The following is a 9,542-nucleotide window of genomic DNA, read 5'->3' on the forward strand; positions in this document are numbered from 1 at the left end:
ACATGGGTGGAGGGTCTTGTCACCGGAGGGCTGCTTCTATGGCTGGAGGACACAGGTTGCTCATGGGGCATCCCGTGAAACTGAGGTGTGTGAGTGTTAGGGACCAGTTTACTGTAGTCTCTATCTGCTCAGCTGTTCACCTTTATGTTACCTGCCTGGTCCCTGGGGACACTTGGGCTGGCCATGGTTAGAAGGACAGCAGTGACACGCATTTGCTATATATGCTAGGCATTGTGCTGCATGAAGTAAATACCTTCATTCATTTAATACTCAAGGTTACCATCCACGTGGACACTATTGTCCCCACTTTACAGATAAGGAAGCTCAGGTCCAAAGAGGCTAAAATAATTGGTGTTAGGTTATACAGGTAGAAAATGGTGGCACTTGGCTTTGAACCCAGGCATTGGGGGGTCTGGAGATAATGCTCTTCGCTTCTCTGTTACATCGTCTTTTAAGGCACTTTCCAAGCTGGATGAAAGAGACACTGGAGAGGAGAGGCTTGGGCACTTCCCCTGACAGTCAGGATCTTCCCCAGGCAAGAGGAGGCAAAGCCCGCGTGGGCAAGGCTGGCTCGCCTCCGCCTGGGAGGACCCCGTGGGCTGGGATCCATGACCATGGGGGTCCAGCTCTCTTCTGCATCTCCCCGCTTGTGCGATCGTGGGCGTGTGAATAATTCCTCTGCAGCAGGTCACAGGTTTTCACGAGGAACAAATGGGATAATACGTGTAAAGGCACTTGGCAAGTATTTGCCAGTAACTGGATGTGAGATGCCGTTTCTGCTGCTACTACCGAGTGATAGCCGAGGTTGGGCCCAGGGCCGCACTGGGGCCTCGAAACCCACGCCGGCTTCCCTGCCACTCAGCCTGCCTCTAGGGCCCGAGTCTGCCGCACAGGCTCTGATACAAAGTTTGGCTAGGGAGCATTCGTAAGTAGCCGCTTGTCAGGGACCGAGACATGGCAGGTGTCCACATCTTCCGAAAACATCTCTCTCAGGTTGAGAAGCCACAAGTTGAGAAGTGGCTTCGTTTTTGATGCCAGTTTGCATTGTTTCTGCCTGCATTGGATAAAGCCTGGTCATGTCCATGGCAGGGACCTGCCATGTTTCACTGTTGGATTGTACGATTAATTCGACAAGTGCGCTTTGAGCACCAAGTGTGTGCAAAGCATCGTTTGAAGACGGGGATATAATAAAAACAAGTGAGATGTGCTCAAAAAAACTGACCTGGTCCTGTGCACCTGGGAAGGCTTCTCTGAGGAGGTGTGGATTAAGTTGAGTCGAAAGTGGATGAGAGTGATCCAGATAACTGGAGGTGGGGGGGTGGTGTGTGAGGGATAAGGCTTCAGGCGCAGCGAACCATCTGTGCAAAGGCCTGAACCAGTCAGGGTTTGGGTGGGAAAGAGTGGGCACAGCCTGAAGAGAACCTGAGGAAGGGGGCTTCTGACCAAGGTGGGGGCAGGGCGAAGGGAGCCAGCCAGGGGTGGTGAAGCACACAGGACTGGTGACAAGGCTAAGCAGTTACCACCCTGGCCCAGGGGGCGAGGGCCGGGGGGGATTCGCAGGGACCTAGGAGAGCATTAGTTGGAGGCAACAAGGCTTGTCCACAGGAGCCGTGTTCACAGGGCGAGGAGCTCAGCTGCCCTCACCAGCAGGGAGAAGCCAGGGCTGTAAAACCGCAGCCTCTTCTCTCACCCTCTCATCTCCTGCTGTGCCTTCTGTTGGTTGATCCCACCTGGAAGCCAGCAGGAGGCCAGAGGGACACAAGGGAGCCTCTTGGGATGCTGTTCACTGCTTGCCCCCCAGCAGTATGGGTAAGAGGAGGAGGCTAGGAAACAGATCCATAGGAGAAACAGAAGTACCAGTACAGCGAGGTGGGAAAAAAGCCCCGGGCTTCTGAGGAGGTGAGAAGGACCAGTAGGGAAGCATGAAGCCAGGAACCTAGAGCGATAATTAAGATACCACCTACTAAGTGCTCACAGTTCAGTCCTCATATGACACCTATAAGATGGCTACTGTGAGCTCTGGTGAGTCCATTTTACAGATGAGGAGACTGAGGCTCAGAGTGGTGATGTAGCAGCTAAACAGTAAGGCCAGGACTGGAATCCAGGCAGCCTGGTTCCAGAGTCTGTGCTGTTAGCCACCGAGTCGTTAGCTTCGCCCCTTCCTCCAACAGGCAGCTTCGTGATCTCTTAATTGCAGTCCAGACCACTCAGGCCTTGTGGGAATTCGGATGTGTCCGAACACTGGTGTAACCAGTGAGCTTCAGGCTTGGAACTTGGATGGCTCCAGATTTTGAGCAGGCACCCCCATGGCCATACGGCTTGTAGCAAGCATTGTCCATGCTTATTGCAGCGACACACGTGAGAACGACAGAGGGGTGTGGAGAGAGGCATGGGGAGGCAGTCACGGAAAGGGGGGTATCAAGGCTGATCTCCAGGTTTCTGGCTTGAGCACTTCACTGGATGGTGGTTGCTATGGACTGGGCACTCCCCCCGCCTCACTGATATGTAGACACCCAATTCCCCAAAGTAATGGTATTTGGATATGGACCTTTGGGAGGTACATGAGTCACGAGGCTGGGGCCCTCATGATGGTGTTCGTGCCTTTATAAGGAGAGACAGGGCAGAGCTTGCTACTTCTCTCTGCTCTCCATAATATGAGCAGGAAGGCAGCGGGCTGCAAACCAGGGGGAGAGCCCTCACCAGGAGCAGAACCCTCCAGCGCCTGAACCATGGACTTTCCAGGCTCCAGAACTGTGAGAAATACATTTCTGCTGTTTAAGGCGCCCCCCACCCTCCTGACCCACCCCACCCCAGTTGATGGTATCTTGTTATAGCATGTCCCAAACAGACTAAGACAGTGGTCCTTTCCCAAAGATGACAAGAGAAGCAAGATGGTTTTGTTTCTGATTTTTGGGTGGGCTGATCTTGAGTTCAGTTCTGAGTATGTTGAGTTTGATTTTCCTTTGAGACTTCTAAAAGGTGATTTCAAAGTATTCACTCAGCCATGTAGCTGAGACTCAGGAGAAAGTTCTGTATTGCAAAATAACTCTGGGTCATCACGCTGTAGATGGTAGATGAAGTTGTGAATATGGATGTGTGTGTGTGTATTTTGTGGTGGCTGTGAGTACCCACCCAGTTACTGGCAAGTGTTCACAGACAGAATATCCAGAGTGTCAGGGTGAGCCCTCGATTGTGTCTGGGCAGAGAAGAAGACATGAAAAAAACTCACTGTGGCTCACAAAATGCTTTAAATTACTAGATAAAATGATTATCAGGCATTTGAGAATTTATATCACCAAACATTGTACAAACAGCAGATTTGACAGAAAATGAGTTTAATTCCAGAAAAGGTCAGGTTATTTTTGAGTTATGAATTGAGTTTTTTTATACCTTAGCTTTGTTTATTAACATTTATTACTGCAGTGATGGGTATGACAAAGAGAGAGGATCTTGGATTGTTTCCATAGATTCCTTTTGTTTAATATTTGTTCTCGGTACTCACAAGGGTGGTTGAAATACTGAACATGCTTCCACCATCTGTTCTCTTGTCCTTGGATTACAGGCTAACTTTGTATGTGTATCTTCTGTGAACTTTGGGATTTTATTTTGTCCTCTGAGTGGCAGAAATGTCAGAGCCTGACTCTTTTTGTCTGCACTCTTTTTTTTTTTTTTTAAGATTTTATTTATTTGACAGAGGGGGGGGGAGAGCACAAGCAGGGGGAACAGTAGGGGGGGGGGGAGAAGCGGCCCCCCCCCCCCCCATGGAGCAGGGAGCCCGATGTGGGGCTCGATCCCAGGACCCTGGGATCATGACCTGAGCCGAAGGCAGACGCTTAACCTACTGAGCCACCCAGGCGCCCCAGATTTTATTTATTTATTTGAGAGAGAGAGAGAGCTAGAGAGAGAGCACAAGGCGGGGGAGGGGCAGAAGGAGAAGCAGACTCCTTGCTGAGCAGGGAGCCCAACGTGGGGCTAGATCCCAGGGCCCTGGGATCATGACCCGAGCCGAAGGCAGACGCTTAACCTACTGAGCCACCCAGGCGCCCCTGATCCCATTTTCTTAAAAATATTTTATTTATTTGAGAGAGAGTGAGAGAGATAGCATGAGCAGTGGGGAGAGGGAGAAGCAGGCTCCTGGCTGAGCAGGTAGCCCAATGTGGGACTTGATCCCAGAACCCTGGGATCATGACTTGAGCCGAAGGCAGACGCTTAACCGACTGAGCCACCCAGGCATCCCTGTCAGTGCACTTTCACTTACAGATAGAAGAAACCCAACTCAAAGAAGCTTAAAGGGAATTTCCTGGCTCTTATAACTGAAAAGTGCCAAGACAGCCTCAGGTCTGGCTGAATTCAGATGCTCAGACAATGTGGTGGGAAGCCATCTCTTTCCCACCTGTTGGTTTCATTCTCAGGCAGGTGGTGGAGTCTTGCCACGCTTGCTGCTTAGTGAACAGAGAGCTAAGCTCAACTCTCCCCAACAAATTCCGGGTCCTAGTCTATTTGTGAGCCCATCCACTGTGGCCAGGGGATGGGATATTTCTGATTGGTGTGGCTGGGTCATGTGGTTTCTCCTCGGATCAATCACTCTCCAGGAGGACATGATACTTGGATTGGCCACCCACATACCGATTCCTGAAGCTGAGTGTGGAGTCCGCTCAAGTGGAACTCCTGGTCTCAGCATGCGCTGCTCCCAGTGGGAAGTCCAAGTGCTATATCAAGAGAGGAGGCTGGATGCTGGGCCGACCTCACTAGTCTGCCTGGTCTTCTGTGGGTGAGGTGACCAAGGCCGGGAGCTTGTAGGATGGCTCCCCCAACAGCTTTTCTGTACTTCTCAGTCTGTCCCTGAAGCATTTTAGCAACAAGGGATGAATCTTCGGAATGTCAGCATTTGGGGGGCAGGCTGCTTTAGGAAGGGGACATACCTGGGCACTCCTGTCACCACCACCTGCATGACGAATGCTGTGTGGTCCTTATTATATGCCAAGCTCTGCTCTAAGCATTTCATACATACTGTCTCCATTCAACCCTTGCTGTGAGGTGGGTACTATTATTAACAGTTCCATTTTCCAGATGGGGAGACTGAGGAACTCAGTGACTTTCCCAAGGTCACGCAGCTGGGGTCTGGTTTTCAAGCCAGAAATGTAGCTTCCAGTCTGTGGTAACTTCACTATTCTGTCTGTCTCCTAGGACTGTCCATTTGTCCCACACGGAGCAGCTCGTTAACACCTGATGTGTAAAAGGTACTCAGTGAATAGACCTTAAATTAAACACAATACCCCACAGTAGCATTTTGAACCCAACCCCCTGAGACTGTATCTACTTTCCAAATCCCTTTCATTTCAGAAACATTTCTGGTTCTTAATTACTCTGCATTTACTAATCCTCGCTTCCCATTAAACAGTATTACCTCGCTAACTGAACCATGAGAAGCCATTTATACGGCCCCGAGAAAATCTCCATCTCCCTGCCCCTGCCAAGTGTGCTCACGGTGTGTGCGTGGCATTTTATTGCTTTCCCGTCGTCTGTTGGTTAGAAGCAAGTCACAGGTCCTACACACACTCACAGGGAAGGGATTAGACAAAGTTGTGATCACTGGGAGTTGGGAGATCAGAGTGGCCACCCTGGAGTTTATCCACCTCGCCCAGTACGGACCAGCACTGAGACACGCTGGTCCCCAGACGCGCTCTGGGCTCTCCCCTCAGGCACCTGGTGCTTCCGAGAAGTGAAACCTTTGCTGTCCCCTCACCTCACCTTCTTTATTTTGGCCTTTGTGCCTGTAGAGAATGTGTCAGGTCCCCCAGATTCCTGCTCGCCTGAAACCTTAGGATGGGACCTTATTTGGAAATAGGATCATGGCTGATGCAATTAGTTGGGATTAGTGCGGGCCCTCAGTCCAGTGACTGGGTCCTTGTAAGGAGAGGAGAGACAGATATACGGAGGGGAGGCCGTGTGAAGACAGACACCGAGAGTGGAGAGAGGCATCTAGGAGCCGAGGGTTGCTGGCAACCACCAGATGCTGGGGAAGAGGCATGGACCGGACTCCCTGAGAAGGAGCCCACCCAGCCAGCACCCTGCTTGTAGACTTCTGGCCTCCAGAACCGAGGCTGTTGATTTAAGCCCCCCTTCCCCAGTTTGTGGTCATTTGGAGACTCATACAGCCAGCACAGAGCAGGGGAGACCCAGCAGGAACTTTGTGGGCAATCCTGTTCTGTTGGATTACCTGTGGAAGGCCCTGTGATTTGAGATTGGCCAAGTGTCTGTAAAGCCGAGTCAGGGAAGAAATGATTGTACTGTAGAAGCCATCGTTTGGTTGGGGAAACAACATGATTACAGTCTCAACGAGGCACAGGAGAACTGGCTTCTCAGGCTGAGTGGAGCTTCCTGCAGGGGTGAGCCCACAGGCATTTCCACACTCAGAGCTGCCTTGGCCAGAGTGGAAAATAAATTTCTAGAATTGTAGTAGAAATCGCTGCAAGCTCATGCTTATTTATCATTCTTTCTTGCTGTGGGGGACCCCACTGCTTTGCAAATGGGCTTTGCTGATATCTAGCTATCTCCCAAGGGGTGGGCAAACAAACAAACAAACAAAATGACAAGATCAAGGCACCTCTTGTGATAGGAACATTGCGATAATTAAAACCATTCTTTTGCTTGTAAAAACGTTAAATTTCTGATTTGTCAAAAGCTATACAAAGAGTTTGCTTAGACTCTGACTTTCCTAGATAAAAGCTAGAATTGAACAGGGAGACGAGAGAGGGGAGATCGCCCCAAGGAGTCAGCAGGCATTGCTTGGGGAAAGTTCTCTTGTGCATCGAGATCCCTCTTAGCGTGTTCCTATGCTCAGAGCTGAAATTCCAACACTCTGCTCGGAAGGACTATGTGTTTTTCTAGCTCGCGTTGTCTGTTTGTCCTTCAGGATGATTCCTGGTCTCTTTCATACTCAGAAGACCGAAAAGATCTATTCTCAGTATCCTGGTTTTCAGCCACTTGGAGAGGAGAGAACCCCCCACCTGTCTTGCGGCCATCTTGGCCGGTCCAGTGTGGTGGGCTCCCTCCCAGACTCTTTTCCCTATCCTGCAGTCTTTTCCGAGTTTAAATCATGGTCTGAAACGAGCTCTCAGCAGAGCCTGACTTTGCCAGCCTCCAGGTGCCTAGTGGGAGATGCATATATCTCTCTCTGGTTGATTGATCACACAGAAAGTGGTTTGCTGGGAGGATCCAAATTAAAAGTATCTTTACAGTTTTCTTGAATCACACCCTGAAAATGCTCCAGTGCCCAGAGCTGGGCTTATCTCAGAGAGTGTGTCGAACACCAGATGTTCCCTGGCATTCCTCTCCTTGACGGCATGTGATCTTCTGGAACGTGTCCCAAACGCTGTTACCCAGTGTTCTGAGGACCACACGTGTCCTCATGGCAGCTTGTTCAAAAAAACAGCACTGTTGGGTCCTGCCCCAGACCTAGTGAATTACAGTCTCTGGAGGTTGGGTCTAGATATTGTAACTAGCAGCAGGTGATTCTGCTGTGCGTGAAAGTTCAAAAACCTCTGGTCCAGCGGGTTCCAATGCCTGAACCTCCTCCCCTGTCCTTGGTGGCTTTTTTTCTTTAATGGGCATCTTCAATCTTCAAAGTCATATTTGTGGGGTATCCAGAGACAGATGACACCTTAGATACAGACCCTCCATTCTGCCAATATTTATTAAGTGCCTCCCATCTGCCAGGCCTGGTTCTCAGAACCATGGATAAAGTAGGGAGTAAAACTCATAAAAACACCTGTTCTCCCGAGCTTTCCTCCAGTGGGGGAGATAGCTAATAAGAACGGGAAGCCAAGAGTTTGGGTATTAGTGTTCTGTTTCGGATAACTATGAAAGGCTTACTGAGAAGGTGACATTTGCCCAAACCTGAAGATTAGGGAGAAGTTCCTGCAGGGGTCGGAAGGCACTCGCTGTTCTAGGAACCAGAAGGGAGTAGGTTCCCCACCAATACAGAATGTTCGCATATTTTTACACACATCAAACATGCCTTTTTAAAGAGCATTGCCATTCCAAGCTACAAGAGTGTTAGGAGTTTTTCTTTAATTTGAGAATATTTGGCCAATTGAAAGGAATCTACTGAAACGGGAGCATAAAGTGTCATAGACAATAGTGAGCAAAAGGAACCTTGATGGGGATTCTTTTTTCTTCCTTGAGAAATGAAATAAAAATTATGACAGGTTTATTTTATCTCATATTAAACAAAATTTAGGTTCAGCAATTCCCACTCTGTGCCACTTAGAACAAAGCATGCATTGCCTGTTGACAATTTGTTATTTTCCTCCAATTTTCTACGACTGTGCAATATCGCGTTTTTCATTTCACACCTGACATTGTTGGTAGGATCACAGAGAGGATCAATTTCGCAGACTTATTCGAGGGCTTCCCCAATTTCCTCAAGAGCTTCATGATGCTTTGCTATTCGAACTGTTCTCTTTTGAAGAAAGGGTCCTTCTTGTTGATTTGTGAACGGTCAATACAGATCTATTGAGCGGCCGTTGGTGGACCCCCTCCTGGAATCTCTTTCTCTGTAGCTTTGCTGGCAGTTGGCAATCCTCCAGGTCCACAAGATTTGCAATTTCACTTTGCAGTAGATTTGCATTGCATTTGCACTGTGTTTGTAACTGACAACCAGCAGCACCGGACCAACCCTAAAGGCAGGGATGAGGGAGTAGTGGGTGGGCACAGGTGTGCTGTCACCCGAGGTCATATGTGAGTGGGGACCGATCATCTGAGGAGTCAGTTCATCAACAAGTAGTTTCTCATTCTTCCAATGTATTCTTCTCAATGGAATCCCATAACTACAAGAATTCAGATAAATATTTGTATAATGAAGACCCTATGGAAATATAAATGTAAGTTTTTTTTTTTTTGTGAATATCAGAAAGTAGTTGTTATATAAATGAGCCAAAGATGGTCCCTGTATATTGGCCCCTGTATTGTTTATTTCTTCACAGCAGACTGGGACTTGTTAGCTCAAAATCCTGCCAGCGCCAAACTCAAATCTTTACACATCTGATTGTTATAAATATATCCCAAATAAGCATATTTTTAGCCATTTGGAGCCTGCCTGCTTTGCATACCCTGCAAAAACCCTGCGTACCCAACGTCTGTTAGCCGTAAACTGGTTATAAGACCCTGGTTATAAGTCGGCTCCGATCCGCAGACTTGCCCATGTGTTGCTCAGTGACGTCAGGTAGACACATAACCCCCCTCTGATCCTCCTGTTTCCTGGAGCTCCCTTGCCCTCCTCCCCTTCGGGTGGTGGTGGTGCCATATCCTTTGGAAGATCTTATACTGTGAGGGACTCCATAGCATGCAAGCCTGTCCAAGTGTTGCCCCATAAATCTTGCTGTGTACTCCTGCCACCTTGTGGTCATACCTTTTACTTGCTCGGCCCCCAGATCCCCGAAGCTCATAATAGCACTTAGACCATTAATAGTTTTCATATAGTTTTAGATATTGTTGTTGTTATTCATAACAAGTGTTAAGAATATCACCAAGCCTAAAAA

The sequence above is a fragment of the Neomonachus schauinslandi genome, chromosome 14 (assembly GCF_002201575.2).
Source record: "Neomonachus schauinslandi chromosome 14, ASM220157v2, whole genome shotgun sequence".
NCBI classification, from domain to species: Eukaryota; Metazoa; Chordata; class Mammalia; order Carnivora; family Phocidae; genus Neomonachus; species Neomonachus schauinslandi.